This window comes from Carlito syrichta, unplaced genomic scaffold (assembly GCF_000164805.1).
Source record: "Carlito syrichta isolate Samal-C Ts95f unplaced genomic scaffold, Tarsius_syrichta-2.0.1 Scaffold305868, whole genome shotgun sequence".
Classification (NCBI taxonomy): domain Eukaryota; kingdom Metazoa; phylum Chordata; class Mammalia; order Primates; family Tarsiidae; genus Carlito; species Carlito syrichta.
In genome coordinates, this window is record NW_007249964.1 from 1,113,944 (window position 1) to 1,139,045 (window position 25,102).

Consider the following 25,102-nt stretch of genomic DNA (forward strand, 5'->3'; position numbering starts at 1 on the left):
GATGAGGTCTCGCTGCCCAGACGGGTCTCGAACCCGCGGGCTCAGGCAATCCACTCACCCTAGCCTCCCAAAGGCGTGGGATAACAGGCTGAGCCACTGAGCCCGGCTTCTCTCTCTCTCTTTTTTTTTTTTTTTGAGTTATAGAGTCTTACTCTATCGCTCAGGCTAGAGTGAGTACGGTGGCATACTCACAGCCACCCCAGTGTTGACCTGCTGGGCTCTGACAACCCTTCTGCCTCAGCCTTCCAAGTAGTCAGAACTACAGGTGCACACTACCACACCCGGCTAATTTTTGAACTAGAGTAGAGATGAGGTCTCACCAAGTTGCTAGGCTAGTCTCAAACCCGCGGGCTCACCTCGGTCTCCCCAAAGTGCTGGGATTATAGGCAATCCATGACCTTTTACTGCCAAGTTGGCCTCCCAGAGAAAAAACCCAGACTGCTTCCATCATGGTTTTTTTTTTTTTTGAGTTGGAGTCTCACTCCTTTGCCCAGGCTGGAGTTCAGTGGCATGCACGCTCATGGCCACCGCAGCCTCGACATGCTGGGCTCAGGTAATCCTTCCACCTCAGCCTTCCAAGTAGCTGGAACCACAGGCTTGTGCCACCATGGCCAGGTGATTTTTTGATTTATTGTAGAGATGAGGTCTCGTCGTGTTACTCAGGCTGGTCTCGAATCCCTGAGCTCAGGTAATCCTCTTACCACCATCTCCCAAAGTGCTGGGATTACAAGCATGCGTCACTGCTCCCAGCTCATCATGGCTTTTAAAAGAGCTGATTTCAAGAAAGTAGTAATTTGATTAAACAAATTTATAATAAGTAAAATAGCAATTAAATACCCAGCCTCCCCCTTTCCACTTCTCAAATCTCTTAGAGACATTTATTGAGGATGTCTGTTACTCTTGATAGAAATATGAATCGGGTCCATTCTTCTAGAAAAAATGTTTGAGGATATACATACAATTTCAGTATAAGTCAATATATGTTTATCAAATTCAAATACTTACAACTTTTCACCCAGAATTTTTCATTCTGGAAATTGCCCTGAGTCAGTGCTTCTCAATAGGGGGCAACCTCCCCTGTAAACTTGGCAATGTCTGAGGATATTTCTTCTTGTCATACATGGGGCTGGAGGGAGGAAGCAGAACTACAGGTATCTAGTCAGACGAGGCCAGGGATGTTGCGAAACACCCTACCATGCACAGCACAGTCTCCCACAGTAGAGAATTACCCAGCCGAAACCATCAAGAGCGTTGAGGTTGAAAAGTCTTAACCTTAGAAAATAATCAGACAGGACTGTAAAGGCAAATATACAAGCTTGTTCACCAGCTCTGATGTGTACAACCTTGTATAGCCAACAAAGTGAAAAAAATTAAACCGTGGTATATCTACACACAGCTATAAAGTCATCATAATCTTGTTATATATCAACTGTTACAGAAAGATATAAGCTATATGTATTTAAATGTCTAAAAAGTAAGAAAAATATAGCATAATCCTGTTAAGATAAAACTGTGATCGCTTATAGAAAACTGCCCAATAAAAATACAGTGGGAGGCTGGATACAGTGGCTCAAGCCTGTAATCCCAACACTTTGGGAGGCTGAGGCGAGAGGACTGCCTGAGCCCAGGGGTTTGAGACCAGCCTAGGCAACTTGGTGAGACCTTGTCTCTAATACATATATATAAAATTAGCCGGGCATGGTAGCACGTGCCTGTGGTTTTGGCTGTTTGGAAGGCTGCGGCGGAAGGATTGCCTAAGCCCAGCAGGTCAACTCTGGGGTGGCCATGAGCGTGTCGCTGCACTCCAGCCTGGGTGACAAAGTGAGACTGTGACTCAAAAAAATATATAGAGATAGAGATAGACAGATAGATAGATATCTATATCTATATCCATCTTTCTATATAAATAAATAAAATGGGAGCCACAAATGTAACTTAAATTTTTCTAGTACATTTTAATAGGTAAAATGAAGCAAATAAAATTAATTTTAATAGCCTATGTTATTTAACCTAATATATCTAAAATATTATCATTTCCGCTTATAATCAATTATCCAAAACTATCAGATATTTCACAGTCTTTTTGTTTTGTGTGAGTTTTACACATTCAGCACATTTCAATTCAGATTAGTCACATTTCAACTGTTCTAAAGCTACCTGTGGGCCAGGCGCGGTGGCTCATACCTGTAATCACAGTACTTTGGGAGATCGAGGTAGGAGGATTGCTTGAGCCCAGGAATTCGAGACCAGCCTAGGTAACATAGTGAGTCCCCATTTCTACAAAACAATTTTTTGAAAAATCAAGTGGGCATGGTGGTATGTGCTTGCAATTCCAGTTACTCGAGAGGCTAAGGCAGAAGGAAGACCTGAGCCCAGGAGATGGAGGCTACAGTGAATCGTGTCCTGCCACTGCACTCCAGCGTGGGAGACAAAGTGAGACTCCCACTCAAAAATAAAAAACAAAGCTACCTGTGGTAACTGGTTACCATACTGGACAGCCCAGGACTATTCCATAACTGATGGGCAGAGAGAGCTGTTTACAAAGATGCAAAATAGCCCACATTGTGATCCTGGGAGTAAATTCACACTGATGTTTACTTTCTTATTTATGTTTTTCGTAACTGTTTGTTGCAACGAGAGTTATCATGTGCAAGTAAAGGAAAATCAAACGGTAGGCATTTTGAAGAGAGAAAACGGCTTGTGAGGCGTCATGAACATCTGTGAGGTAGCCCTCCCTAATCACTTGTTGAAAATGACAGTTTCTGTAATCCCGTGCCTTTGGGAGGCTGAGGTGAGTGGATTGCCTGAGTCGACGGGTTCGAGACCCGCCTGGGCAGACAAGACCTCATCTCTACAATAAATCAAAAAATTAGCCGGGCATGGTAGTGCATGCCTGTAATTCCAGCTACTCCTAAGGCTGAGGCGGAAGGATTGCCGGAGACCAGGTCGAGGCTGCAGTGGCCGGGAGCAGCCACTGCACTCCAATCTGGGCGACAGAGTGAGACTCCAACTCAAAAAAAAAAAAAGAAAAGAAAATGACAGTTTCTGGGGTTTTCAGAGAAAGGGTTGCTGCCACCGCACATGTGCACACATGAGCACACACACACAAAGACACACATCTTTGTATTACAGTGGGCTCTAGACCATTCTTGCCAATTGTGCCCTGAAGAGCCAACACCCTGCTACTGCAGAGCATATCTGAGTAGTGGGAAAGCACCTTCTTCATGTTCTTCCAAACAGACAGGGATTCTTTCCCTGTTCTGTAGAATACACATACACCCCTCCATCTGGCCTAGGGCATAGTAAATACCATACAATACATTTGTTGCTCAATGCAAGGTGCTCTCAGGCTTTTTGAATGTAATCTCTATGTATAAGTTCTGTAATAAGATCACATTAAAGCCAATAAACCTCACCAACAGGCCTGGAAAACCTGTTCACGCTGTGTCAGTCAGATGTTTTAGGTTTTGAAAAGCTAGTGAGCCCAGATCTCTCCATTAGAACAAGGTGCACCTGAATGCCAAGGGCTCGGCCTTCTACAAATCTAGCCCTCACATCTAACCTGCAATACAGCTAAGAGGAGACTGAAATCTGTAAAGATAAGCCAGTCAGATCGATCTGGGTGGCTCCGCACCTCATCCTCTGGTACAGGTGAGAGATGATCAGAAAAGATGAATTTCAAAATACGTCATCCTTAACAAATCAAAAACCATTTCTTTCTACTTTGAATCTTTAACTTTTTTTTTTTTTTGAGTTGGAGTCTCACTCTGTTGCCCAGACTGGAGTGCAGTGGCCGCTGCCGGCCACTGCAGCCTCAACCTGCTGGGCTCCCGCGATCCTTCCGCCTCAGCCTTCCAAGTAGCTGGAATTACAGGCATGCGCCACCACGCCCAGCTGATATTTTTTTTTTTATTTATTGTAGAGATGAGGTCTCGCTGCCCAGGCGGGTCTCAAATCCGCCGGCTCAGGCAATCCACTCACCTCAGCCTCCCAAAGGCACGGGATTACAGGCTGAGCCACCGAGCCCGGCACTACTTTGAATCTTTAAAAAAAAAAAATTGGGGCCAGTGTCAGGATGGCTGTTTAATTTCTATTTTCACTAGGCTCTCATTACATTAAAAAAAAAGACATTTAGAAAATACTTCCATTATCTTGAATTTTGTAACTAATAGTTAAAATTATTAACCTCCTTGGAAACTTACAACATTCCATCTACTGTGCTGATCGTAAAATAACTGGCATGATTGAAGCAATATTTCCAGAGCACACGGTGTGTATGGAGCATTACTCTAAGTACTTTTTACTTTCTTGAAAGACTCAGTTCATCCTCAACTACTTCATAGAAGAGGTACCAGTTTAGTCCTTGTTTTTGCAGATAAGAAAAAAGAAAAAGCCTTTGAGAAACCCGGTTAATTCAAGATCACGAAGCTAATAAGCAGCAGGACCAGGTACACACAGCCCCAAATTCTGACACCTGAACTCTTAACCAACACTAATTCCATATAATCTTCACAGCATATCTACAAGGCAGGTCCCTTCATGCTTCCCATTTTACAAATAGGGACAACTGACTGAGAATGTGAAGACCGTGCCCAAGAAGTGGCATCCAGACTCAGCCAAGGAGAACTCCCAGTCCACGCCTTGCAGGGGGAACACAATGGTACAAAACAAGCTATATCTACATCATGTTGGCACCCGAAATATGTAATTTTCCATTAAATTTCAATTCTCAGGCTAGGTGTGGTGTCTCATGCCTGTAATACCAGCACTCTGGGAGGCTGAGGTGGGAGGATTGCTTGAGCCCAGGAGTTTAAGACCTGCCTGGGCAACATGGCAAGACTTTGTCTCTACAAAAAAAAAAAAAAAGCTGGGCTTGGTGGTGCGTGCCTGTCATCCCAGCTACTTAGGAGGCTGAGGTGGAAGAATCACCTGAGTCCAGGAGGTCAAAGCTGCCGTGAGACAGGATGGCACCACTGCACTCCAGCCTGAGTGACAGAGTGAGACCCTATCTCAAAAAATATAAAAATATAAAAAGCTGGGCATGGTGGCTCACACTTGTAACCTCAGCACTTTGAGAGGCTGAGATAAGAGGATTGCTTGAGTCCATGAGTTTGAGATCAGCCTAGGCAATATAGCGAGATCTCATCCCCACAAAAATAAATTAAAAAATTAAAGAAAGGGAGGGAGAAAAAGCAGCTCAGTCCTGTTTCGAAGCGCTAGTGCCAAGAATCAGATGACAGTGTAACTTGCAAGGGGATTTTCAGGAATTGTGGTAACCTGAGAGAAAGCAGAGTAGGCCCTGGCCATGGGTGCCTGAGTGGCTTCCACTGGTGCTGAGTGCAGGGAAAATTTGAAAAGGTCTGAGAAAGGAAGTGTCCCTTCCTCTTCCATTTTCTTTAATTATTTCATTCAGGGATGGATAAGGATCTGCTGCCGAGCTTACAGACTAACAGAGCACACACACCCCTGAGAGGGAGACAATTCCCAATGTTCCCACTTCACTCCGGAGCTCCACCCTACAGTGGTGTAAGTGAGGGAAGTTCCCAAAGTCCCCAGGCCTGTCCCCAAGATCTTAGTGCTTAACTGGACATGGCCAAGTTACTTTCAAGCCTTCTGGAACCACATGGCCAAAGGATATTAGTTCACCAGGTAAGGTGCTAGAAAGAGAAGCAGAGAGAAGCTTTTCAGGCCGGGGATCACATGACCTACATGACAGGATGTCTGTCCCATGTGCAGTAAGGAGACTCCTGAAGGAACCATGTGCAGTAAGGAGACTCCTGAAGGATGAACATAGTTTTGTTTTGTTTTTAGCTGCTGAGGATGACAGCATTAGCAGGAGTAATAAGAATAGCATCTGACTCTTACTGTGCTAAGTGCTCTCTGTGGATCTGTCAGTTTGTCCTCACTATACAATAGTGAGGTTGGTCTACCCCATCTGCAGAAATGCCTTTTCGTTGTTGCTTACTGATGTATCCTTGGTGTCTAAAATACGATCTGGGACAAGTGAGCATTCAGTAACTATTTCATGAATAGACAAATGAATTTAAAGCTTCAAAGTGCTTGAGGATCTTGGTACAAGGGGCACTGGTAGAGTGGTCTCCTCAAGACAGGACCCATTTCCCATTTTCACAGCACCTCGGCTTCCACCATATGCCCTTCCCTTCAAACACTGGTTGCTTCAAAAATTATGAACCATTAAAGGAAGAAATACAAGCAGCATTAAAAAAATAAATACATAAAACTTCTGGGACTTAATTTGTAATCAAAGAATTGAAAAAGAAAAAATGAGATATACTTCTTTCTCCTATGATTTAAATGATAACAAAAACATTGAAACCTGTTGGCAAAGTTGCAGTGAAACAAACATTCTCTTCCATACTGGTAGGAGTATAAACTGGTACATTTTGAAAAGCAAAATGATGAAAACACATGGAAAAATCTATAAGAATTTCCTATTTTCTACTTATTTCTTCCTCTAGAATACTTCTAAAGAAATGGAAATTAATATACAAACATTTGTGCACAAACATGACCATTGCAACAAATTAAAGAAAAATCTTACACAGTCTCAAGAACCTACGCTGGAGAATAGTTCATTAAATGTTATTGCATCCAAAAGGATGATATAGTGTGTAGCCATTCAAGATGTCTTTAAGAATATTTCATGACACAAGAAAATGCTCAGTAGCCGGGCTTGGTGGCTCAGCCTGTAATCCTGCGCCTTGGGAGGCTGAGGTGAGTGGATTTCCTGAGCCCGCGGGTTTGAGACCCACCCGGACAACTTGGCGAGACCTCATCTCTACAATAAATCAAAAATCAGCAGGGCGTGGTAGCGCATGTCTGTAATTCTGGCTACCCGGAAGGCTGAGGTGGAAGGATCGCCGGAGCCCAGCAGGTCGAGGTTGCAGTGGCCAGGAGCAGCCACTGCACTCCAGTGAGACTCCAACTCAAAAAAAAAATGCTCAGTGTGTAACATTACATTTTTTAAAATGGATACACAATTCTGTAAACTCTATGACTACAATGTCACTAAATATGTGTGCATTCAATTAAAAAAGAATGGAAGGAAATATACATGCTATTCTCAGGGTGAGAATTCTAAATTATTTTCACTTTTATATTTGGTCTACTTTTTCATAATTCCAAATTCCTTATAATAAGTTGGTTCTACATTTGTAATCAGAAAAAAAATTAAGTTCATAAGAACTTTCTATTCTATGTATATAGTACATATAACATATGAGACTTCAGCTAAATGAAATTATATGACCCATTCTGATGACAATTCTTCATCAAATGGCCTTGTTCCAAAAAAAATTCAGGCTTCAAAAGAAAGAGAGAAGGGAGAAGGAGAAGGAGAGAAAGGGGAGAGAGAATGAAAAGTGGATGTTTTTTAAGATGAACATTTTTAGATGATGCTTTTCATATTTAATATTTTGAAAAACTTGTAACCTCCCTGAACATAGCTTAGAGAAGAAAACATCACAAACAACATTCAAGAAAGGGCCCAATCTACATGTTAAAAATATACGTTGGCTTTCTTTAGATCTATTTTTTCAACAATCAACTTTTTTTTTCCTTTTTTTTGAGTGGGAGTCTTACTCTGTCACCCAGACTGGAGTGCAGTGGCCGCTCCCGGCCACCGCAGCCTCGACCTGCTGGACTCCGACGATCCTTCCGCTTCAGCCTTTCAAGTAGCTGGTACTACAGACGCGTGCTACCACGCCTGGCTAATTTTTTATTTGTTGTAGAGATGAGGTCTCACCAAGTTGCCCAGGCGGGTCTCGAACCCGCGGGCTCAAGCATTCCACTCACCTCGGCCTCCCAAAACGCGGGATTACAGGCTGAGCCACCGAGCCCAGCAACAATTCACTTTTTATTAGTTAATTTTCGTATTTCCACTTATTTTTGGTACTTCATCATAAAAGGAAGGAAGGGGTATAGTAGAAGAGACTTAGACTGCCTTCAAGCACAGAGGGTTGCAATTAGACAATGGCCTAGGGTATGTCATTTCCTTTTCTGGATCTCAGTTTCATCTTCAGTAAATTTCAAGGAATAGATTCAAGAAGGCTGATGTTCCTTGGTCCTCTCTGAATCTATAAATCTAGAAACAAAGTCACATGTCACTTAACAACAAGGGTACATCATGAGGAATGTGTCATTAGGTGATTTCGTTGTTGTGTGGACATCAGAATATGCTTACCCAAACCTAGATGGTGTGTATATTTTTCCTTATATGTATTCTTTTCAAAGGGAAAACCAATCGTACTAGGCAGCATTACTGAATAGCAGCTATTTCCCCTCCTTGATCTGCTATGCCAATATCAAATGCCATGCAACAGGTTTCTATATGTGCTTCCTTATAGTCTTACGGGACCAGAGTTTTATATGCAGACCATCCTTGACGTAAATGTCCTTGTGCGGCACACGAATATACTTCATTGAGTGAGAGTGGCCATTAGGGATTTTAGAACCAAATGAGGTAACCACCACCAAGGAAAGAATGGTTTGTCCCCCCCCAGAACACAGCTCAATTTTAAACACAGTGAACCTCATAGAAACTCAACAAATATTTGTTGCTTAATCAATTAATGACTATTATCACTGAGGAATGGCAAATAAGAGAGCTTACATTTTATACTCTAAAAGCTGTAAGTACTTTTTCCATCAGAATGACCCTCAACCAAAGCAAAGTTTAGAGATGCAACTATAAATTAAATGGATGGTTTGTTTGGGGAAAAGGGAATGAATGATGTCTCAGATAAATAAAACAAGAGTATGAATGGTTCTCCTTTGAAAGGACACAAAATTCCTATCTCACAAGCTGCAAGTCAAGTTGGAGAAGTAGAAAAACAGCAAGAGAAAATTCAGATCAGAAAAGAAAACTGTCTAGCAACTTAATGTCTAGAAATGTTGTCATCAAAGTTGACAGAAATTATACCTCACGCTACCACAAAAAACACATATGCTCGGAGACAAGGAATGATGTTATGTGCCTGGAATTAGCTTTAATATTATTTAAAAGTAGAGGGAGAAACTAGGTGATAATCTAAAATCACAACATCCTTTATAAAACTCATACAAGAAATCGAGTTACTGGAGATGTCCAGCATAGATACAGTTGCAATAAGTAGCTAGAAGTAATGGAAGGACCCACCACTGTAGGAACAGAAAACACAATGGTAGTAACCAACATAGATTTAAAAATAAGATCTAGGTATAATACGTTATAACTTGGGAAAATGAAATCGGTTTTTTTTGTTTGTTTGTTTTTTGAGTTGGAGTCTCACTCTGTTGCCCAGACTGACCGCAGCCTCGACCTGCTGGGCTAAGGCGATCCTTCCGCCTCAGCCTTCCAAGTAGCCGGAATTACAGGCATGCGCTACCATGCCCGGCTGATTTTTTGATTTATTGTAGAGATGAGGTCTCGCTGCCCAGGTGGGTCTCGAACTCGCGGGCTCAGGCAACCCACTCACCTCAGCCTCCCAAAGGCACGGGATTACAGGCTGAGCCACCGAGCCCGGCTTTTTTTTTTTTTTTTGAGTTGGAATCTCACTCTGTCGCCCAGACTGGAGTGCAGGGGCCGCTCCCAGCCACCGCAGCCTCGACCTGCTGGGCTCCGGTGATCCTTCCGGAAAATGAAATATTTTAAGGATAAAAGCAGAAAACAAAAAAATAGTATATACAATTATGTATAAACAAAGCTATATGCAAAAAATAACAGTAGGATACAGTTAAAATGTCTGTTTAAGTGAGGCAACCAGTGAAATTTTTCTTCCTATGTTTTCTTTCTACATTTTTTGTTTTCCTATTTTCTTTTAATTACATTTTATAATGATGAGAATTAAGTATCCCATGAATAATCATTCACAAAGAAGAAATGTTCTTCCTTCATCCAGCACAATGTTAACGTTATTTAGTATCCAAACAAAGACAAGACATGTTTTTGTTATATTATCTACCTTTTCTGGATGCTTGAGGATTTGGGACTGGCCTAGAACTTTTGAAATGTTCAAAATTCTTTGAATTAGCCAGAATCATTGATGCTCTTAGACAATTTCTTTTTTTTTTTTTTTGAGTTGGAGTCTCACTCTGTCACTCAGACTGGAGTGCAGTGGCCACTCCCGGCCACCGCAGCCTCGACCTGCTGGGCTCCGGTGATCCTTCCGCCTCAGCTTTCCAAGTAGCTGGAACTACAGGTGTGCGCTACCACGCCCGGTTTATTTTCGATTTATTGTAGACATGAGGTCTCGTCAAGTTGCCCAGGTGGATCTCAAACCCGCGGGCTCAGGCAATCCACTCACCTTGGCCTCCCAAAGTGCTGGGATTACAGGCTGAGCCACCGAACCCAGCCCTCTTAGACAATTTCAAAGGCAGATGAACCCATCAAAGACTACCTATATTAGTATAAGGTAAAGGTGATAGACAGATGTTTGGCTCAGGCTCAAACTAGTACTTTACTAATCCAAAGACTATGTTAACCACACCAAGCTGAGATGCACTTGAGATGATTAAAATCAACATATTCTAAGTTAGAGTTTTAAATACACCCTGTTTTTCCCCTTCCTTTTATTTAAACACCAAATCTCCAAATGCTCAGATCAGAGAATGGGTAGAGAGGGACAAAATATCCAGAATTCCTTTGTTTTTCTCTGGACACAGGTTGTACTATGACCCACTCTTCAGAAGTGAGATTGCCAGGGGTGGGGCAAATGTGGTGAACTTAACTAAAAAGTTAATCACCTAATGCTGATTAGGTGCTCTTCCTGGAAAAGTAATTCAAACCACCTAAGTTTAGTAAGTAGACCGATAGTATAGAAAGCCTGTATATGTAGTAGGAATATGATTTAAACATTCCTGACTCTCATTAAGGTCATCAATGACTTCCATGTTGACAAGCACAATGCTCAATTCTTTGTCATCATCCTTTTGTGACCTCTTGGCAACATCTGATACAGCTGACAACTCTCTCCTTTATTTTTATTTATTACTATTTTTGGAGGGAGGCATTGGGGTGTTCTGTCACCAGGGCTGGAGTGTAGTGGCACAATCAAGGCTCACTGCAGTCTCAAACTCCTGAGCTCAAGTGATCCTCCATCCCCAGCCTCTCAAGTAGCTGGGACTACAGGCATATACCCCTGCACTTAGCTCTCTCTCCTTTAAACACTTTCCTCAATGAGCTTCTTGTTCACCATTATCTCGGAGTTTTCTTCCCATCTCTGACCTTTTCTTTTCTCAATATGCTATCATCAAACATTTTAATGGTGTTGGCTTCACCATCCACATCTTGGAGCCCTTTCTTCTTCATCCACACCATGGCTCTATTGGTGAGCTCATCTCTTATCTGGTTTCATGCCTTTATATATCACTTGCATGCTTATACATCCTCAGTGTATAGACCACACTAGGACGTTTCTGGAATGATCTATCCAAATGCCCACTTGGTACCTCAATTTAGGTGAATGGTAAACAGCCAAAGCCTGCCCATCTATCAGCAAATTCTTCTTTATGATGCTTCCCTGCCTGTTCCCATGCCCTAAAGCCATGAGCAGAGGGCTTGGTAGCTGTGCTGTTCACTGCTATGTTCCCCCATCTTCAGCATCATTGTCCAACAGAAATACAATGCCTCTCATAAATGTAATTGTGACAATGTGTTTAAAAAGTACAAAGAAACAGCTGCAATTAATTTGAAGAATTTATTTTATTTAACCCAATGCATCCAAAATGATCATTTCAGCATGTAATCATTAAAGAAAAGTTATTCAAATATTTCACATTCTTATTTCTATACAAAGGCTTCTAAATCCTTTGTAGATTTGTCACTGCACATCTAAGTTTGGGCTAACCACATTTAAAGCACTCAACAGTGACACGTGGCTAGTGGCTTCCATGTTGGACACTGTAGGTCTAAGCCCAATGTCTAGCACACAGCAGGCATTTAATAAAAATGTGGTGAAATGAACAAATAAAGGAATAAATTCAACCTGCAGAGAGAATTCTTGTATACTGCAGATAGTACTCATATGTTGAAAAGTTTTATTACATAGACACAAAATCCTTACTACGAGATATATTCTGATTTTTAAAATTCTACTCTATTGTATGCTTATTCCATTTTTTTAAAGTCTTGGGCATGACCCACTAAATTGAATCCTAAACCCACAAATTGGTTCCAATGCCCACTTTGAAAATCACTGGTCTAAATAAACATTAAAGCATGGAATCTATAATGAATGTGTTTTAGGATACTTCCTCTAGCCTACAGAGACTGTTCAGGACCCTTTGAAAGGGAAAGAGCCAGACCTCCAAAAAAAGAAAGGACTGGAAAAAGAGAAAGAGGAGCATTTAAATTACCATGCCCAGTCATGGACTGCAATAATCACAGTCCATCCAAAGATGGGAGGGTTTTGTTCATTAAAAGAGAATTTTAAATAACTTATCACACTGTCGGGTAATTAACAAAACATCTAATTACCTTTAATTATATACTATACACATGCTAATATACAAAATTCAAGGGATAATCTGCAAGCTTTTACACTGCAAGAGTGAATCTGAATAGAACAGAAAGACTTCATGTTTTTTGCCCCCCCCAGTAAAAATTCACAGAAGTACAATAGTTCAGATCAATGACAGAGAAGAATAAAGCAAAATGACTACTGTTAACCTTCATTTTATATTTACAAAATCCCACTCACTAGTAGTCTTCAAAAAAAACCCATAAACTTGAAACCCAAACTGAGCTCTGAGCAGAAGTCGTCACTTCAGCATCAACTTTCAAAATGGACTCATAAAATAAGGATTCTATCACTGATTTACTATTTGCTCCTTTGAGGTCTTGGATGTTACTAGATATGCCCACAAGGTTAACATAGATGCCTACACTTTGTAGGGTTTAGTTTTTGTTCACTTAAGCCTCAAACTTCTTTGAGGTTTCTGAATTGCCCAAGAAAGGCTAGATTCCCTAGATCTCTATTAAGTTGCCACCAAACCTGAGGACTTCTTTCAAAGATGCTCAAGGTCTACAACTAGGATATTGGCATCCTTGGCAGATGGAACAGCAAAAGCATCATTTTTAAAAGATGGATATAGTGTCACAAGCCTGGAGTCCCATCTACTTGGGAGGCTTAGGATAGAAGACTGCCCGAGCCCAAGAGTTCAAGGCTGTAGTACACTGTCATTGTGCCTCGGAACAACCACTGCACTCCTGCCTGGGCAACCTAGCAAGATCCCGTTTCTTAAAATAAAATTTAAAAAAAGAATGGATAAAACCATTTGTTATTTGGTTTTGTATTTTTGATTGTTCACTGTGTAAAATATGGCTACTTGATAATTGCTGCAAATATTGTCTTTACTACTAAATATGCCTTCATGTACATTTCAACAAGTGACTTCTGCTTGAAAACGAACTCTATTGAGCATATTTCTCTGGAAATCAATATTTAAAAAATTTTTTTCTTTGAAACTAACATTCAAGAGAGACAGCTCTTGTTTACAGAGTAACTTAGTTTAGCATTATGGCTAACAATGTTTAAAAACAGCTAACTTAAAATGCAAACATTTAAATTCTGATGTTTAACTGTTGAGAGGCCAAGTCAGTCTATGGAAATAAACACAGTATGAAAAATAGTAATTTCCCCCCCCAATACCAGCTCTTATAAAAATATTTCAGGCAACCATTCTGTTAGATTTAGGATAAGAACTCATGAGGCTTTAAGATAGTTTAAAATTTTAAATGCCTTAGATGAACCTTAAAAACATTATGCTAAGTGAAAGAAGTCAGTCACAAAAGACTGTATGATTCCTTGTATGTGAAATATCCAGAGTAGGAAAATCTATAGAGACAGACAGTAGATTAGTTGTTGCCAGGGGCTGGGTGGAGGGGGGCAATGCAGAGTGCAGGGAAAGAAACCCTAACAGGTACTAGGGTTTATTTCTTGGACGATGAAATGTTCTAAACTGGATTAGATGGTTGCAAGTTCTGTGAACATACTGAAAACTGTCGAAAATAAGTTCAGTTTAAATGGGTGAATTTTGCTGTGTGTAAATTATATCTCAATAAAACTATTAACAAAAAACGAACATGCTGGATAACATTCACAATAGCATACAAGGAAATGGAGTGAATTCACACAGCTCCCACACAACACTAACATACATAATTCCTGACCCCTTGGTCTCCTTGTTTGAGAAGGCCTTCCCATAGTGCCCAGTACTTGCCCTTTCTAACACACATCATCATTATCATTCATGCATGCCTTCCCTTCTCGAATATAAACTCTGTGAGGCCAGTGACTATGTTCCGCTTACTTGGTGCTATGATCTCGGTACCCAGCACACAACCATCAATAAATATATGTGGTAAGAATGAATATCATCTGTGAATTATGTTCATTTGTCTGTATGACTGAATTAATGAAATTATTGGATTGAGGCAACGCAATAAGGATGCATATAGCTCCTTCATCTAAATAAAACAGTTCAAACCGGGAGTGGGGGTGGGAGAAAAACTGCAATAATTTTGTTTCCTTTGAGATTGTTTTTTTATTTTCTCTCCAATGAGTAGGATATTTTCAAAAACTGAACCAATGCGTAAAATGTGAAGCCTGAGGCTGCTTAATGTTTAAAAATAACCATTTAATTATAATCTATATGGGCTTGATAATGATCTTCAACTTTCAATGCCATCCAGAAAAGAATACAAGATGATGAATTTTACAAATTGAATTTGAATTTTAAACAAAATGCGTGTGGGGGAATGGTCAATGGTGAGGGCAATCAGGGAAAAAAATGCCACAAAATCTTTCTTAAATCATCAGATCAAAGTAGTCATAATAAATGTCAATATAACTGTTACCAGGACAAGTTCTCTTTTTATTTTCTACCCTGACATTCTAGATGACCTTGGATAAGTTACTTATCATCTACGGGACCTCTTTCCCAGTCTGCAAAGTGGAAGTTACATAATAACTGCTAGCTACCTCTTAGGAATTCCAGGAAACAGACCCATTTCATATCTACTAGGAAAAAAAGTGTTATATCACTACCAAGTATGATGAATTTTATTTATAAATTTTTTAAACCTTAAAATCTACATTTCTGCAATGGCTTCAACTAGTTTTCTGAATTTAGCACAAAACCTGAACAAAGGCTTTGTTTAGCCTGTTTTTAAACAGATACAAATCTACTAAACTAAATGGAACTATTAAAGGCCAAAATTCAAAAATGAAATGAACACACTACTGCTTGAGAAACATCAGATGTTAAAATGACCCACGAGATCATCTTCCGTGAGATGATCCTTATCAGAGAGGTACTTTTGAAACCAAGTAAATATGCAGCATCCATAACCATTGTTATCACAGTGCTTTTTCACCCCCCCTCCCAAAAATGAACTGGAGAAAATTAAATTTGGCTTGAATTCATTAAGCTACATTAGTCTCTCGGAAAACTTCTAATTTTAAAATCAAGTACTCATCTGATTTCAAGCAAGGTCAAGAGAACAAGGCAGCCTAGTGCTGACATTACTGCGATCTGCCCCACACCGTTCCACTGTTACATCCATGTGGCGTGTTGCTATGGTGCCTGACTGTTAATTTCTGAAAGAAGGTGATTATAAAGCCGCCAGATGAACATCAATTGGATGACACCACTCCAGCACACAACACTGACATGCGTTACTCCTGCTTGCAGCAAGTTCATTTTATGAATCACCACTTTTGTGATGTGAACATTCCTTTCGAACTTTAAACCTACCAAGTCAACAAGCAAAAATGAAAATGAAAAATAAAAATAAGTTCGGCTTCAGCAAACAGAGGAAAGTTTGATAAAATTTGGGGGGAAATACCAATCTGTGGCCCATTTCTTAAGAGCAATCTTTTTTTCATAGGACCTCCAAAAATGTTATATACATACCTGCACACAAGTAAATATGTGTGTTTTTGACATATACAGACCAAAAAACAACTGAATTAAAATGCCTAGAAGGCAACAGCTACAGCCTTAGAAATAATTCCACAAACCACATTTGCATTTACCTTTTTTGGCTTCTGTAAAGCAATCTTCAGTTATAGTCACCTCAAAAGGTCACGTCTTATCCTGAAAACAAAAGAGAACATCAAAATCTGAATGTCAAGAGAAGTAGCAACCACCTCTGCCAGGGTTAGAAACAAGCAAAACAACAAAGGAACTCAATTATAGCTAATGGCAAATGACTCTGAGAGTCAATAAAAACAAGTACCAAAAATCTCTACTTATCTGGATCACAGGCCTTTGAGCTCTTCAAGACAGCAAAATGAACTTGGATGGAAAAAAGTCAGAAGAAACATTTCACAATTTGTGTATGAACTTTTTCCTCATCTTGTTGTCTATCGATTTATTTTCATGTGGAATAATATGTGACTCACAGGTCTTTGTTTTTGGAAACCAGACTGCTACTTGAACGTGTCTCTGTTTGGTTAACATCTACAACATCTCTTATTTCATTAAAGCAGAGGCTTATTTTTTTCCCCTTCAGAATAGAGTTAGTTCTTGCAGACAAGATGCTTTCTGCCACTTTGGACCTTTCAAAATGAATAAAAGCACCACAATTTTCAGTCTGGGGAGGGGTGGGGGAGTTAATTGCTGGTGAAAGCTGTTCACAGAACATTTTTCACTTAGCATATATCTACCAGATCTACTAAGTTAAATAAAAATGGTTCGTGTCAGATGAAATAAACAATTGAAATCAAGCTTCCTAAAACATGAAACCAAGGAACACATTTCACCCCTTCATCTACTCTTGCATCTGTATCCACCCTTATGCAAAACAGAGTGTAATCCTTTAAGAAACGTTACAGGCTGCCTCTTTCTGCCCATGTAACTGGGATCAACATATGGTACAAGTGAAAAGAAAAACATTTGTTTATTAATTTAGATCAAGTTTCTAAGAGGGTACAGGATTGATTCCACACCCATTGACCAAATGCTCATACAATTTTTTTTTAAGATGGTGAAATCCTATCATCATTTTACTGAAATGTTAATATCCTTTTGCTCACTCTTCAAAACAATATGTAATGAAGTGCTTTTAATTTTCTAGGAATCTAGCCCTGCTTATCCCTCTGCTGTCAGCCCTGAATGTAGGAAGGCAGGAACCAGAAAGAAGAGTAAAATCTTATTTCACTAGGGCTAAAAATTTGAAAGTGGCACTTTGGTGGGTACTATCTTTGAGGAATTGATCTGAGGCCAATTTATGACATTTCCACAAGCAAGTGTATGCAGATTCTTGCCATTAAGATTGGAAAAAGATGCCGGCTCTGAGTGAAATCATAATTTTCATGTTTACTGTAAGAGGAAATTGGAGGTTTTCACCATAAATGTTCACCATTTGGGTGGGGGAAAACCCTAGCTCTGGGACTTAAAATTACTATTTTGTAGCCTGCCCCAAACCTTTTTGTTTTTACACAAAACAATTCAAATTGAAAATGAAAATCGTGTGCTTTACTGCTGATGTATGTCCCCAGGATTGGTTTCTCCAGTGGTGAGAAGTCTGTTTCAAGGCAGGCAGTGATAAGAAAGGAAAACAGAGCAATGATGGCCAGGTCCTCAAGGTACAGCGGAGATCTGCAAAGCAGCTCTACTCCACATAAACAAGAGCTCAGGAGACACAAAGCACAGCAGTATCTCACACACCAGAAATGTCTCCGTCCACCACTCAGCAAGTCTTAAATGTAAAGCAAGTGAACTTTCGCAGACCCTGTTCAATTTAAAGCAAGAACGTCCCCTTTTCCCTCCTTTTTACTCACGATGTTCTCTAATACATGTACTCTAAACTAATTTACGTGTTTATCTATTGAGCTGTGTCTATTTTTGCATGTTTGGCAGTCAGACCTATAGTATTAGACTTTGCAATGCAGATGAGATTTGCTATCATACAGGCCTGGCAAACAACTGGACTTCATTAAAATTTAATTTTTCTTAAACTGCTGAAAATGCCTACTTTGAATAAAGTTATCGCTAGCGCTGCATTCAACTCTGCAGAAGATTTTCAGGTAAGCAATGGCCTGTTTCTCTACTCATCTATTCATACAGCAGAGTATATCAGCGAACACAGTTTAACTGAAGCTGGTTCACCCTCAGATTTTATAAGTGTAATTATTTTCCCTGGCAGTGAGGGGGAGAATTAATAACAAAATTATACACTTGACCCTCCAACTTAATAAATAGAAAAACAATGCAAAATTGGCTATATTTAATTTTCACTTACATATTACAAAAACAGCAATGGGATACAATCTATATTTTTCTCCATTTTGAAGTTCCATAAATTGTAATGCAAATGCACATCGGACCACTCATTAATCTATTGCTGTTGATTTTAAGTTTTGGAAGAAATATACATTAACAAAGTAATCTAAAAGATATTTTTCTAGTTTTGCTGAGAAAAGATTAATAGTTCAACAGCTGTTTGCCATCATGCTAAATTAAATGAAATGTGTCAATATAATAGACAAGAAAATTAGGGGGTAGTACTGGGGCCCTAGTCTGCATCATTACCAGCTTAGAAGAATCGGAAATCAACAACTAGTAGAAAAATCTGCATTTCATTTTTTTCCAAAGCACAAAACTTCCGTTTTCAAAACTATATTTGCTATTTTTTAAACCATCACTTTTATTTATCAAATAGGATTAACTATTTATCTGTATGCTTACTGGCAGTACGAGCTTCAAAAGTAACATTAAATGACTATGTAAAGGTTTTATGTGGAAAAAAAGGTAAAAGATATATTTCCCTCCAGCCCACTTGTATTCTTTTTAAAAATACTGTCTCCATACAAATGGCAGTTTTTTTTCCTATTCTTCTCTTTCTTTTTTAAGTTTCCTGTTGGTTTTCTGTTTTAAAAGCAAGCCAAGGATATGGTAAACAGAAATTACCTTTTTTCCTTTATATCATTTTCGTTAATATTAAGATCCTGTGAACACTAGAATTGTTCCATGACCTCTTCACAACTGATTGCAAAAGTATCATTTACCTTAAACTATGTGATGACCACAAAAACCAGGATGAGGACACCAAATTTCAGCTGTCACCTCTAGGGTCAGAAACTTAATGTATCTTCTTTTTCCTCTACCTCTCTGACCTTTTTCCCCAACAAATTAGGACTTTTATTCTTTAGCACCCTCATACTCTTTTAATGTCCCAATGTTATACTTTCTGTGGGTGTATTTGCCCTTAATTTAATCTGTGTGACATATAATACATAGCACCAACTGGGATGTCCTACTTGGAACTGAGTTGCAGGTAAGCGTGGAGGTGTGATCTCATTTCACAAGACTGAAAATGAACAAACATAGACTCTATTTTTCCTGTGTAAAGTATTTCCCCCTTTTCTTTCTTGGCAGCTAAAATAAATGATCTGCATCAAAGATTTCTACATTATATTTCATTTTATACAGTTATGCAAAAGTGACTCTGAAGGATGGCCAACACCTTTCATCTCAACCTTTGGTCCAACCAATTGCTGGCTGAGAACCAACTGTGTGCTCGTCTTATTAAAGATGCCAAGATGAGCCGGGCTCGGTGGCTCAGCCTGTAATCCCGCGCCTTTGGGAGGCTGAGGTGAGTGGATTGCCTGAGCCCGCGAGTTCAAGACCCGCCTGGGCAGCAAGACCTCATCTCTACAGTAAATCAAAAAATCAGCCAGGCGTGGTAGCGCATGCCTGTAATTCCGGCTACTCGGAAGGCTGAGGCGGAAGGATCGCTGGAGCCCAGCAGGTCGAGGCTGCGGTGGCGGGAGCGGCCACTGCACTCCAGTCTGGGCGACAGAGTGAGACTCCAACTCAAAAAAAAAAAGCAGATGCCAAGATGAGCAGGGCAAAACCGTGGTCCATGATGAAGGTAGCAGTTTACAAGCTCTCTCGACCCCTTCCTACTCTTGAAATGCAGGAAGAAACATGGTTCAAATTTCCCATCTCCCCAAATCCTCCAATCAGATGGTCTGTTCTTCCTTTGTGAGAACAGGTCCGAATGGGCCAAGTTCCAAGACACTGCTGCCTCTCTTCAGTAGTGACTACTACCTCGTGTGGAATTTATGTCTTGTTTTTCAACGACTTCTTAGAAAACAGAAGGACATCAACACATATTTGACTAGCTGAAAAATTATAATACAAAGGTCATTTTATTTTCTGTACTTAAGAAAATCTACAGCAATCAACTCCGGAGTTTTTTCTATGCCCTTGTGACTTAAGATATAGATTTGGGTTTACAAAAACAAAAGGGAAAAAGGAGGTAAAGAAGAAAGAAAAGGGAGAAGAAATAAGGAAAAAACAGAGAGAGCAAAATGGGGGGAGGGGGGAAGAAAGGAAGGAAACAAAAGGAAAGAAGGAAGAACCTGCTATGCAGTCCAGATGTCTGAGACCAGAGGCAACCTTGGACACTACCCGGGCTTGCTGGTTTCCAAATACTACGTTTCTCTTACTAGTCTCTATCAAAGAAATGTGCAACTTTGGCTTTATCATTCCCCAAATTCCCTCCTATCTCTGCAAGTAGCATTTTTACCTCTTTTCTCCTCATCCTCTGGGACACTCATCAAATCACAGTGCCTACTTGTAGGGTCCTGTCTTACAGGCAAAAATCTAAAATACTGTAAATAAAGTCAGTCAAGTGGTGCAGGCAACCCCAGCGGATACCTGTCAGTGAAATTACTTCAGGCTGCCTGCCACCCCCACCCCCAAACTCCACGTCGGCCCATCTCATTTGGAAAAATGACTCTCTCTTACCTTACAGAAAAGTAAAACCCCGGCTGTGGTCATATGAAAATATTGTATAGGTATCCTTTCACAGCCTTTAAATGTTTAAACCTAAAAACAATATTTGCTGTTTTCCCTTTGAAGCGCTAACAAAGCCTTTGTTTTAGATTCACCTTTAGTGTGCAATAAGAGTTAATAATCAAATCCATCCCAACCCCCACAAATGTTAAACAAAAAGATAAAAGAAATGCAAATAGCTATTGTCATGGAAAGTTAAAGTACCTGTCTGTATTTTTAAGTGAAAACTATTATCTCTATCAATCAAAATTTAAGAATACAATAGCGCTAATCACAGAAGGTGCTCTGACGGAGTTACTTTGCCTCATAAAAAAAGTATTTTTCCCCTTAAAAACCGAGTATAAAAGTCATATACTTACAATTAGATAGAGTATTTGTAATTTTATTATTAAAAACCTTCAGCAGCCTCACTGTTAATAAATGCTTCTAAGTCTCTAGACTGATTTGTACCCAAGAAGACCCAAGTCCCTACATATTTTAATAAGGTTGGTGAAATCTTATTTAAATTCTCACAGTTTCCAACCTGCGGGGGAACAGCACACTCTTCTGTTGAAAAGAGTTACTCAAACAGAGGCAACAGTTAACTGGTAATGAAAACTCCTTCTTTTAGACCCTGGACACAATTCCTACACCCTGAAATATCTTTACGTAGGACATATCTTCCTTGGATGGTTCACCCTTGTTAATTGTGGTAACTCGTTTTTGAAATAACACTCTACCCTCAAAAAGAAAGCAGAATACCCCCATCATACCCCAGAATGATCTGAGTGTACAGTACATGAATTTCTTGGAGTCTTTTTTTAAAAATCACTTTTAAAAAAGACTGGATTAGCCCCTGAATATGGTGCCTTCTAAAGACAGTACAGGAACAGAAAATAGCAAGACCCCAGATAGTAAAACAAACAGCTCAAGATTAAAATTCCTAGAGCAAACAGTTAAGCCAGGATGCCATTATGCACACTGAGCCTGGATGATGTCTCCTCCACCGTGGGGCCAAGAGGCTGTCATTTTCCCCCCAGCAAGATCAGATTTCCTTCCCTCCCGACCGCCTCTCTGAGCATCATGGCCAACATCTCTAGTGTGCTATTAATATCAATGAAGAGACGATTCGATTTCCACAGAAGAAAACCCTTCCTATTCCGGCACAGACCTTCGGGGAGGACCCTGGTCCCAGTATAGACAATACAGCAGCAGAGTTTCTCTGCTTTCTTACAGTTCGGTCTTGCACACTGTTTGAAGGCTTTTAGCAAACAATGGCAGCATTATCTGCAGGATAGTTACAAAACAGGATTTGTTAGGACAAAGAATAATAAAGCTGCCTCTCTCTCTCTCTCTCTCTCTCTCTCTCTCTCTCTCTCTCTCTTTCTCTCTCATTCCCTCCAGTCACTAAGAGCCTCTTTCTGCCAGTCCAAAATTCAGCCACATTTCCTAAGAGGCACCTGTACTTGTCTATTTCAATGCAGCAAACAACTGACAACGGCCCAGGAACGGCCCAGGGAAGGCTTTCAGGAGGCACACAGAAGGGCAGCAAAGTACCCTTTCAACATGAGTAAAATGAAACAAAAGTATCAGCGTTGGTTTCGCACACACTTACCCGTTCATGGTGAGGAGGTAAAGCTTTGGGGCGGGAGAGGCAATTTTCACACAACGGAAGAAAGTTGAGAGTTTGTGAGGGAGAAACTACAGGCGCTTGGAAGCCTGTGGGCTCCCAGGGTTCCCAGGCTGGCGGCAGTGTGAGGAAGGACTGAAGGTATGTGGGCTAAACACAACAAAAGCCACTGCCTTACTCTAGATTAAATATGCAGGAAGAGGCCCCTTTGCATAAACACAAACACTCAGCAAATGAATAACTGGCTCAATCAGACGCCCGCTGTGCCTTCTACCTGTCCTCGCTCTGACAGGAGACACCGCCTGTTCCAGGGGACAGGACTAAACAGGAGACAGTTAAATGTTATGTTGCTATAATAACAATTAAAATGAATTGCATTCATTAGTAATTAAGAACTCACTCATGGGGGGTGGGGTGGGGGTAGTGCTATTGTTGTATTCCTGCTATTCTAAAAAGAACTTGTAGAACACACACTCATGGAGTTCTACTGTGGGTTGCATTTAAATCTTTAACATTCAATGAGAGTTTGAAACAATCACATCGTTTTGTTGCAATTTAAGGTCAGACATGTACTTCTTGTTTCTCTGCTTTGTCACATTATAAGCTGATCCTTGTGAGTCAGTACCTATAGAAAGATCTATTTTATGTAGGTATATATAATGTACATGTGAAAAATGTACACATATGTGCATATATGCTAACATCATAAACTCATGCACGTCTGATTAAAGAGAACATAGCAAAAAATGCTCCTTAACTATACTCTTTAGTTCACTAGTCGTTTAAGGAGAATAATTCGAGTTTTCCGAAAATATATCCCAAATGTCTGCCTTTCAAATGTCACCAATCCATGACCACTCATTTAAAACCATTACCCCTGTATTAGAAAGGATGCTTTTAACTGAGTGGCCTCAACCACTTATAATTTCAATTAAATAACATAATTACAGCCAACAATTTTCTCCCTTTCGGCAGAAAATATGCCATACCTCAACATAATTTGTCCTCAGAACCCAGGAATTTAAACAAGAGGAAAACATGCCGGCGCTAGGAATTCTCCACTGTCTTTTCTCAGCTTATGGAGTCAACTCACACTGACCTCTTACTCCATGCTCCAGCTACATGTTGGTCTTAGTAACTTAATTATTTTTTAATAACTTTTGCAGTATTAAATGATTTCGATTGAAACATAAATAAGATTATGCTCGTCGACTACTTACTAATGCCACACAAGTACTTTGGGGGCAAATCTAGCACTGCTGTTCTATAGGATGTGTCTATATTATTACTGTGTTTGGACTAAAAAGAATAGGTCACAGATCTTTCACAGCCTCGGAGAATGCTGTGATACCCTAGCCAAGGGAAATGAGGTGGCTTTCTATCTCAAAGGCACATTTTATTTTATTAACACAACATGCTTTCTGGTCAAATGATTCTGCTGCAAAAGTAAAAGGTCATGACTAAAAAGTTTTTTTTTTAATGTTCTGCAAACAAACAAATTCATTTAAAACATATATTATGGTATAACATGGGGAAAGGAGAAACAAAATAAAAACATTCCCAAGGCTTCAAAGAATAAAACCCAGGTTCTCTAAGAGGGCGCTACAGAAACTAAAGATGCTGAATTTGTCCACTATTTTGCCTTGAAATGACCTTCCAAATAAGGTGTTGGATAACCCGCTTCCATAGACGATAGTGATCTAACCTCGATGCAAATAAACCATGGAACAAAATTTAATCAGTATATCACTGTGAAAAAGCCTTTTGTCCATCCCAATGGAGCTTCTAATGACTGTTTTGGCAGTTCTGGAGGGTAGTTATGCTTCCTAGCTCATCTATATCTCATACTGGTTGAGCAAGCTAATGGAAGTGCTGTTAGTGGAATCCAATATTAATGCTGTGGATAGCGCAAACCTGGATGCAACTGAATATATTATACAATTATAGGTAGTATCTAATTCCATAGGTATTAGATACTGTACTCGAGATTAATATTTTAATGAGGACAATGAAATCAAGACGACAATCCAGGTAAGGGATCCATGCATTGCGGCCCAGCTAAGCTCCCCGCTGTGAAAGAGTGCTGGATTCGTGAGCAAACGGCACAGACACAGGGATTGTGACAAAAATCCGTATGCAGGCTTTAGATGCTGAGTGACACATACTGATGCACAGAGTCAAAGATGTCATCCCCACACAAGCGCCACTCGCTGTAAGCTTGAGAGAAAATGAAGGGGGAAAATGGGGGGGGCGTAGTTGCAGTGAGACCTCCAGAAAATAAACAGGGTGTACAGTTTCAAAGGCTGCAGACACAGACATTGCATTGTTCAAGCCAATTATCAGTGGAAAATAATAACAACAGATGGATTCAGAGTCACTGACTTTTCATATGCACTTCATCTCAGCGGAACAGATGATGAAACGCGAGAGCTATCTCAAAAAGGCAAAACATCTTTCAGTAAAAGAACTCTACAGTCCAGATGGGGACCTTCTAAGGCTGCTGATTATCTTCTTATAATGTTGTAAGATAGACTTACTAAAACATTTCAAGAACTGATCAGATATGATGCGTACAATGGCTTCATTATTGGAAGGAGTCGCCTCAGACTTGTGACTAAACCCGGCAGAGATTTCAATAAGGTTAGGACTGTAAGTTTCCTGTTTTCTCATCAGGGACTACAGGTT

General features: G+C 40.0%; 1 protein-coding gene across 3 annotated transcripts in view; it reads right to left on the reverse strand.

Annotated features, from left to right (window-relative positions):
• Positions 1–25,102, reverse strand: part of FOXP1 (forkhead box P1) — a 614,874-nt gene that overhangs the window by 323,917 nt on the left and 265,855 nt on the right. For 2 of the 3 annotated variants that reach the window (XM_021714901.1, XM_008062851.1), the window contains one exon: positions 16,038–16,098. The gene's annotated coding sequence lies outside the window, so the exon portion shown is untranslated. Of the gene's footprint in view, positions 1–16,037; positions 16,099–21,167; positions 21,250–25,102 lie in introns of those variants that run through there. The other variant, XM_021714905.1, reaches the window with a different exon arrangement.